This window comes from Nannospalax galili, unplaced genomic scaffold (genome assembly GCF_000622305.1).
Source record: "Nannospalax galili isolate Female #2095 unplaced genomic scaffold, S.galili_v1.0 scaffold1307, whole genome shotgun sequence".
NCBI lineage: Eukaryota > Metazoa > Chordata > Mammalia > Rodentia > Spalacidae > Nannospalax > Nannospalax galili.
The window spans coordinates 1624739-1634239 of NW_008357035.1; the positions used below are offsets into that span (position 1 = coordinate 1624739).

At 51.0% G+C, this 9501-nt stretch overlaps 1 pseudogene; it reads right to left on the reverse strand.

The window, feature by feature from the left end:
* Positions 1 to 7539, reverse strand: part of LOC115067919 — a 17108-nt pseudogene extending 9569 nt beyond the window's left edge.
* Between the last annotated feature and the right edge of the window lie 1962 nt (positions 7540 to 9501).

Below are 9501 nucleotides of genomic sequence, written 5' to 3' on the forward strand. Positions count from 1 at the left end.
TGGGATGGAGGAGAGGGAGTGGCCCCTCCTACCTACAACAGCTGCAAAAGAAGGCAGAATTTCTCTCCGAGATAGCAGACATCGGCTCCCATGCACTGAGGCCCCCGGGAGGTGGGAGAACGCTGAAGGCCATTACTACTCATGACACAGATAGTGGACATCGGTTCCCACGCACTGAGGTCCCCGGGAGGTGGGAGAACGCTGAAGGCCATTACTACTCACGACCACAGACACAAAACCCCAAAACGAAACTTTGGCAAATGGAGATCAACAATAGAAATTTAAAAAGATGATCCATCAATGCAAAATGGGCTTAGTTCTGGAAACACAAAGTAGTGCTTCAAAAATCAACGCCCTTCACAATCTTAAAGAAGAGAGGAAAGCCGTATAACTGGGGCAATAAATGCACATTCCAGTCTTCTGCTGCTGTGATAAAATTCCCTGATGAAACAACTTAGGGAAGGGTTGATTTCCGCTCACAATTCCAGGTCACAGCCCTTCACTGGGGACGTCAAGGCAGGAACTTCAAACAGCTGGTTACATCATAGTCATAGTTGGGACAGAGAGAAATGAATGCATGCTCGCTCGGGCTCAGGGCCATTTCTCCACTCTTAAATAGCCCAGGACCCCCGCAGAGGGAGTGGTACCACCCACAGTAGGCCGTCTTCCTATGTCAATTAAGACAGTCCCCCACAGATATGCCCACAGGTCAACCTAATGTAGGCAGTCCCTCAGCAGACAAATCAAGCTAACCATTATAATGCATAAATTGCAGTTTGACAAAATGCAATACATATATATATATATTTAATTAAAGGAAAACAATTCTCAGCAAAGGAAATCTATAAGGAAACTTGCATAAATTAGAGAAGAAATTATGAAAAACCACAGCTGTCATATGGCTTGTTGCTGTAAGGCTGAACAACCTTCCTCTAAGATCAGGAACAAGCAAGGATTTCTATACTCACCACCTCTATGTGGTATTAAACAGAGAAGCCTCATCAGTCAACAGGCAAGAAAAAACACTCGAAAAAAGCATCCAGTTTGGAAAAAAATGAGCCAAACTTTGTCAAAAATATATTTGCAGCAGGGTATGGTGGTACACACCTTTAATTCCAGCACTCAAGAGACAGGTGGATCTTTGTGAGTTTGAGGCCAGCCTGGTCTACAAAGTAAGTTCCAGGCCAGTTGGGGCTACAGGGGGAAAAAAAGGCATGTGTGCCCCAATGACCTACTCCCTCCAAACTGCAACTTAGTTTCTGGCCCCTGTCAATACTGCCATCCAAACACAATACTATCAATAGATAAGCTGTTCCTGGAGTCAGAGCCCTCAGGATCCAATCACGGCCCAAAACCCCATCAGCTGACAACCAAGTCATAACACAAGGGAAAGTTCACATTCAAACCATTCAAACGATGCCACTTACAACAGACTCAGGATGCATGAGACTCTCAGGGGCACACATCAGACAAACGACAGGCATGCCCTGGGCACCGTGAACCCCTCCAAGGTGCCGAGAGGAGCCTGGGAGACCTCACAGATACACCATCTGTTGCAAGACTAGAGGTCTGCAAGACGCTGGCTGACTCTTCCCAAATCCATCCATGCAATCAAGAGAGCCCTAGACAAAACCCAAAACTCAAAGAAGTGAAGTTCCTTCTCTTTTTTGGTTTGGTTTTGGAAATTGAAAACCTGATTCTAAAATCCATACGAGCCACTTGTTTTAAACGCAGGAGACCACTTCATTTTCAAGGCTTGCTAAATTTTTTTGGTTTGGTTTTGGAAATTGAAAACCTGATTCTAAAATCCATAGGAGCCACTTGTTTTAAACGCAGGAGACCACTTCATTTTCAAGGCTTGCTAATCTGCAGTCATTAAAACCATGTGCTGGTGATCTAAGGTGGGAGCGGGGGGGTGCTTGATAGAACGGGACAGCAAGCACAGAAGTGAGGGAAAACTGACCAAAACCCAAACAGGAGAAGACACCTCACTGAGAAAAGCTGTCTTTCCCTGTCCTTTCTTTTCACAGTTTATGAAATGCAACCTGTTTTCTTTTTAGCATATAACATTTGCCCAAGGTAATGGGTTTCCTTGAGACAATGCCATAGGTGCACCTGACGCTGTTTGGTCCTCCTCACGGCCCCATTCTCTCTGTTGTACCCTTCCCCAATCCCTTTCACTTGTCCAGATAGCCCCTTCCACTGTCTTTTGTAATAGTATCTTTCCTTATATTTACATTTACAGCATGTGTTTTGATCCTATCGTTCACCACTCCCTCCCTCCAGCCCCCCGAAAGGGCCCCACCCCATAGCCCTCCCAAGCTCGGGTCCTCCCCTGGAGTCCAGTGAGTGCTGCCCACAGGTGTATGGTTGAAGGCTCATCCACTGAGGCACGAGCAACCTACCAGCAGCCATGTCCCCACAGAAGAGTGACGTTCCGCAGCAGCCATCACTGCCAGCAGCTGACAGGAGTCTTTTCAATAAATCCACGCAGCCAGGCGTGGGGAGCATGCCTTGAGTTCTGGTACTTAGAAGTCAGAGGCAGGCTGATCTCTGTGAGTCGAAGGCTACCCTGGTCTACATAGTAAGTTCCAGGCCAACCAGGGCTACACAGTGAGACCTTGTCTCAACACCCCTCCCAAAAAAATCAGTAAATACCGTGGGATAGTAACACACACACACACTTCATTCATATCCTATTCCATAAAAAGTTTTATTCAAAATAGATTACAGAATTGAGTGTAAAACTAAAATCTATAAAATTTCTAGAAGAAAACCCAGCAGAAAGCCTTTTGGGTTCAGCAAATGTTTTTTAGTTATGACACAAAAAAGGTTAAGACACAAAAACGTTGGTAAATTGAACTCTGTAGAAATTAAAACCTGTTCTTAACGACAGGGGGAGGAAAGTCTTACATGGAGCTGTAGACAGGGAGCACATCTCTGCGGAGCACACAGCTGATCAAGGGCTTGTGCCCAGGATAAAAGAGAATTGTCAAAACAGGTGAGCAGCTCCACAAGAAACTGGCAGTCACCTGGACAGACCTGCCACTGATGGACAGGCAGAAAAGAAACACAAAAGGGTTCAGTCACTGGCCAGGACAGGAGCAGGGACTAAGGCCACAGGGAGGCACCACGCGCTCCTATAAGGCCACAGGGAGGCACCACGCGCTCCTCTGCGAGTGACTAAAATAAGAGGACTGGCCATTCCAAGAGTTGGCAGATGTAATAGTTACTATCGATTGTCAACTTGGCAGAATCACACGGGGACAAGGCTCTGGGTATGTCTGTGACAGCTTCTAGATTGTGTTAACTGAGGAGGGATGACCCACCCTGAACGCAGGCATCAAGCATCACCCTAGGAACCAGGATCCTGGACCGAACAAAAAGGAGGAGCGAGCTGAGCACCAGCGCGCATCTTTCTCTGCTTCCTGACTGTGGATGCAATGTGACCAGCTCCTACCATCATGCCTTGCCCACCATAATGAACTGTGTCCTCAAACTGTGAGCCAGATAAACCCTTCCCCCACTTAAGTTGCTCCTGAAAGCTATTTTGTTCCAGAAAGTAAACATGACCCGGCCATCCCATGTCTCAGTATTTACTCAAAGGGAACCACAGCACAGGTCTGCGCAGAACCACCGACTCACAGACAAATGTTCACAGCCATAACAGCCCCAAACAGGAAACACTCCACATCCATTCAAGACTGAATAGACAGTCTAGTACATTCCTAGTACATGTTAACATGTGACAACGCTGCTAAGCAGGAGGAACTGAGATTCTGATGCCAGTAACAGCAGGGAGACCTCCAAGTAACGCGCAGAATGAGAAAGGCGCACACAGTACAGTGCTGGCCGCACGGTTCCTGTCACTAAACTAGAAAATGAAGATGCTGTCTGGACAGGTAGGGGGAGGTGCCGGGGGGCAAGGGAAGCCCAGAAAATTGCTGCAGTCTGAGTGAGAGCGTTCCGTGTCGTCAGGAGGGTGAAGGGAAGAACAAGAAAGAGCCTAGTGTAAGAATTAAATCATCACGGTCCATTGTCCATGTCAGGTGCACGTAGAGCTCATCCAGAGAGTCAGGAGGCTCTGGGCCCCTGTCTTCCCTCGCTGGAAGCTCGACCTGCTTGTCTGGACACTCCGCGGTTCATCCTAGGGTTGAAAAGTTACAGCAGTCTGTTCTGTGCCTGAAAATGGATTCAGGAAAAGGTGGAATCTGGAGTCCCAGGAGGATGGGGAATTTGGGGTGGGGACTAAGCTAGACAAGCGGAGCAGATTGTAACTCATGGAGGTCAGGGGACAACCTTCGGGAGTCAGTTTTCTCCCTCTATCATGTGGGTCCCTGGGATCCATCTCTAGTTGCCAGGCTTAGCAACAGGCGCCTTTGTTCACTGAGCCATCTCCCCCCATTTGTTTTTATTATTTGTCAGGGGGTGGCTGTGTGCTACAGTAAGGGTCTGCATCCCCAAGGACAGGGATGCCGTGAACTAGGAAGGATGGGGCTTCTCTGAGTCACTCACCAGAGGTCTTCCCAGCAGCATCCAGGGAGAGGACTCCTTGGTTAGCCAAGTACAGGGCCAGGACATTGAAGGTCTCGAATAGAATCTAGGGAGGAAGATTAGCACACTGGCCAGCCAGGTGGCTGGATACCCACAAGCTCTTATTACAGTGGGCTGTGGTTCCAGGGAGACTAAATCCAGGACAACCAGCACCCCCTCCAGAGGCTCTGCCCACCAGTACTGGGAACTCCAACTTCCCAGTATGTGAATCCAGCTGTCAAAGCCTCGTTCTGTTGCTGTGATAAAACACTGACCAACAGCAATGTGGGGAGGAAAGGGTTCATTTCATTGTGTACTTCCAGGCCACAGTCCACCACTGAGGAAAGTCAGGACAAGAGCTTGAAGGTGGGCCTGCTTCCACACAGCATTACCCGTGACCAGGAGCTCACTCACAACCAAGGAAATGCAGCAGGAACCGTGGCGGATGTGGCTTGACCATCTGCTGTCAGACTCGGCCTGCTTTCTTATACAGCCCTGGTCCAGCTGCCCAGGGGTGGTGCCACCCACAGTGGGCTTAGCCCTCCCCCATCGATTAAGACAATCCCTCACGGACATGCCCACAGTCCAACTGGATGAAGACAGTCAACTGAGGCTCCTTTCTCAAGCTGACACTTAATGCTGACAAGGACACGGGTTCGTGTCTCTTTCTAGACAATAATGGATGGTAGGAAGATGGTTAGATCCGGTCATGAGGGTGAGTCTCACTGTGAAAATCCTTCAAATCACCGATACTGTTGACGGGTAAGTTTGAGGTTAGACTGTAAGCATGCTGACGTTCATCCTCCCGTAACGAGGCAGAGGCGCTACGCACTTGGCAGTCTGGCTCCCTGATTAGCCCTGGATTCTGTCTTGCTACATTCGATTCCTTGAGCAAAAGGACTGTCAGTCAAATGGCTATTCCGACACGTTCACACTTGCTCCAGTGTACTGAACACTCCATAGACACCTTTTAACAACTGTGCAAAAGACCACAGGTGATTGCCGAAGACACAGCCCCAGCCAGGGCGGCTCGAAACTCTTTGTAGGAGTGCAGCAGCTGTTCCTGGGGGGATCTCTCCAGACAAATGACATTTGAGTCGAGCTGAGACAAGCAGGAGACCTCCCCAGTGTCAGTGGGCTTGTCTTATGGACGGGAGGGGAACGCCATGCCTGCCTATGGGAGCGGATCATCTGCTTCTCTACCCTTGGACTAGACCTGAATTTCAGCTACACTGAGTTGTCAGCCAGCGGGGGGGGGCCCTGGAGGGAGCGACTGACCTCAGCTCCTAACACAGACCTCCTCCTGCTCCCTTGGGCTCGAGCAGCTGTGCCCCTCTTTTGTCTGACTCCAGCTCACTAAAACCTTCACAGATACTGGACATTTTCCAGGTGACCCCAGCCATGCCCATGGGGGAGCCAGCTGTGGCCATTTCCAGGATGTGACCATCCACATGTGGTGGAGGGATCAGTGGCCCTCTTCAGGCTCGTCTGACATGATGGTGCTCACATGCGTACCTCACACATGTCCTTGCCACAGCAGGTTTTGACCTTGGCGTGAGGACCACAAGCTGAGACTTCAGACGAGCAGGACTGCTCACTTCCCCAAACCCCAAACTGGTGCCTTCTTCTCTACGGTCCCTCTACACCTAGTACAGTGGGCTGAGACCCCGCAGACCAAAAGGCCTGGAGACATGGGATTGCCAGTCCTGTGCTGCCTCTGATGCACATCTGAGCATGTGGTGTGGGTAGCAGGCCTATTTAACGGGCTTCAAAGCAGCCCCGTGCTGCAATGAGGTAGACACAGCTCAGCCTGGCATCCCCATTCTGGGTGGCCTACAGGGCTCCGGCGGACAGAACAACTGTGAGCTCCCATCAGGCCTCCCACCAGAGGGACCCAGCTGCCCTCATGGCTGCCAGCCTACAAGGAGGAGATCTGGGAACCAGGAACACACAGTTTCCACCTGAGTGTCATGCCTGGGGAAGGGAAGGAAGAAGCCTGACTCTCCCGGAGACACCCAAGGCGTGGCCGAGGTTACCAGGTGACAGGGCTGATGGAAAGATAACCGGCATGCCTGGAGAAGAGGGATGGGCTAGGCCTGTCCACAGTCTCTGGGTGTGGAGTCTGACTTTCCATGCTATGGCCCTGCACCTCATGATACACCTGAGAGCACCACCAGCCCCTCTGGGTGCTCTCTGCACAGTACCCCTGCCTTCTGGGGTTACCCACATTCTACAAACGTCTTCTGCTTGACTGTCTCCACCATACTTCCACAGCATCTCATACCATGTCCTACTTTATCACTAATCTCTTGAGTTTATGACTCAAATGTCACATAGATCTGTCTGTGTAGGAACCAGTCCATAAGAATTCAGGACCCTCCACAGTGGTGTCCACTGGGGTTCTTAGGATGCACCCCACAAACGAGAGGCTCAGTTGCACATTACCATGTGCCTTCTCTTCCCCTGGAGCTGTGGGGTGCTTCCTGGTGCAACCCCCACCCATGATCAGTCAGTCCTCACATTCCAAGAGATTGTATCGGTCAGGGGAAAGGGAGGCCTGATTTCAGAGGTGAGGCTGGTGAACCAACAGATCGCTGAGCAAATCAGAAAAGTGGGGAGTGGGGCCAAGGGCCAAGCTCAGGGGAGGGGGTCCCTGCAGTGGGAGGAGGGGGCCCCCAGCAGTAGAGTGGAGGAAGGGCGCTAGGGGCGAGTGAAGTTGCCCCCAGAGCAGCTGCTGATGCAGGAGGGTGTGGAGGAGCCGGCAACCAGGAGGGGAGGTGCTCGCTTACGTCTGGGGCCGCCTGCTAGAAAGGTCTACCAGGAAGCAGTCAGTATGGGAATCAGTGTCCCAAACAACACAAGAGGTTAGAGGATGAAGTTGGGGTGTCACATCATGCCTCAGTTTCCCAAGGATAGTGGGGAGACGGCCAAGGGAGCCTCCATTCCTGCGAAGCCCACCTTGCTGAAGCCTGAGCCATAGTCACATATGAGGGGCACTTGGTCCATCCCGCTGTGGGTGACCAGGCCACACCTGCAGGGAGAGACCACACTGTCACCTGCACTGTCGACAAGGCTCTTGTCCCCAGCAGGCACAGTGGGGTATGGGCTCCTGGCCCACAGCTCACTGTACAGGGGCTGAGATGGGTCTGTGCGCCAGAGCTGGGTCTGCCCAGGTGGGAGCCACTCCACTGTGGGCCGTTCTCAGGAATGGGGTGCTTTAGACAGCTGTATGCACACAGCTGTTCTGTGGAACGTGGCCCACAAGCCACTCCTGGGCTGGAGCTAAGCATCCCCACCTGCTTCTACTGCCCCCTCTAAGGCAAACTAAGTGGTTACAGAGGTGTGTGAGGCAGTGTTTAGAGCTCTCGTGACATAAATCAATCATAACAGAACCAGCCCTGTATGTGCTATGGTGAATCTCTGAGTAATCAGTTTCATCTCGGGTCTGCCTAGTTTCCCTCGGTTTTAACTCTAAAGAACCACGTCTCCAAATACTTCTGGGATGGCTAGATTGTCAGCTTGACACAATCTAGAATCAATTGGGCATAGAGTCCCAGTGAGGGATTGTCTAGATCAGATTAGCTGGTGGGCATGTCTGTGGGGGATTGTCTCTGTTGCTTTCATTGATGCAGGAAACCCCGCCCACGGTAGGCAGCACCACTCCCCCCGGCAGGGGCCCTAGACTGTGTAAGTGTGAAGATGGACTGAGCACAACTGGGCAGGCATGAGTTCAGTTCTCTGCTCTTCATTGTGAAGGTGATGTGAACAGTTATGTCAGGTTCCTGCCTCACTTCCCCATGGTGACCGACTGTACCCTGGACCATGAACTGAAATAAACGCTTCCTCCCCTCCAGTGCTTCTGTCAGGGTGTTTTAGCTGAAGACATAAAAACAGAACATCCTTTATTGTGGACACACACGGGGACAGACCCTGTGGACTGGACAAGGCCAGGCTTCCCTGAGCAGGCCAGGCCTGTGCATCAGCGTGTAAGGACACCACAGCAAGAGCTGTGGCCGCAGACAGGGAGGTGAGCTCCGGGCTTGGGGAGCTGCGTGTGGTGGCAGAAGCCTGGACCCTGGAAGCCCCAATACTCCAGGCTTAGCCTCTTGTCCATTCAAACAGGTAGCACAAACTGGACTCAATGGGTTGTGTTTTTATTTTTTGAGACAGGGTCTCATTATGTAATCCTGGCTAGTCTGTAACTCCCTAAATAGACCAGGCTGGTCTCAATCTCACAGAGATCCACCTGCCTCTGCCTCCACCTCCCAAGTGCTTGGATTTAAAGGTGTGCGCCACCACGCCCGGCCCTGTTGCGTTTCTGACTCACTTGTGACTCACTCCTGATGGAGCCCTTCAAAGTGGACCTGAAGGCTGAGGCTTCTAGATGCATTAACACTGGACGCTCAGACCTCCTGGAACATTTCATAGTCAGGAACATTTCATAGTCACCTAAAATGGTGGGTCCTTTCCAAGGGTTTCAATTTACTTTGCTCAGGTCCACTGAGGAATCACCATGGTAGCTGTAGCCTCAGCAAATATCAAACTTAATGAGATTTGACAGTCAGCTCTGACCCACAGTTGCAACAGGGGTCGGCACCATCCAGTCCTCATGGGTCTACACCCGAGCAGCATGGGTCTCAACAGTGGATTGAAAAGACTCCCTCCGCAGGGGAGATGTCCCCTAGGTCCTGGGGAACCCTTAGAGAGCATAGACAGAGGACCTAGCGTGAGTCTCAGGGCTCTGGGAGTTTTCTAAAGAGTGCCTACTTCTACTTAAGGCCACCAGCTGCAGTCGTCCCAACTGGGGAGGCAGCCTAGGCTTCAAGCCAGGTGTGGCCTTTCCTCTCCAGTGTGCCTGAAATTTCCAGGAAAAAAAGCCACAATGATGTTGAATATTGTACAATACTGACTGACTAGAATGTTGTGGTGGTGGAGAGTTGGAATGCTGCAGATTCAAAGTCAAATCAT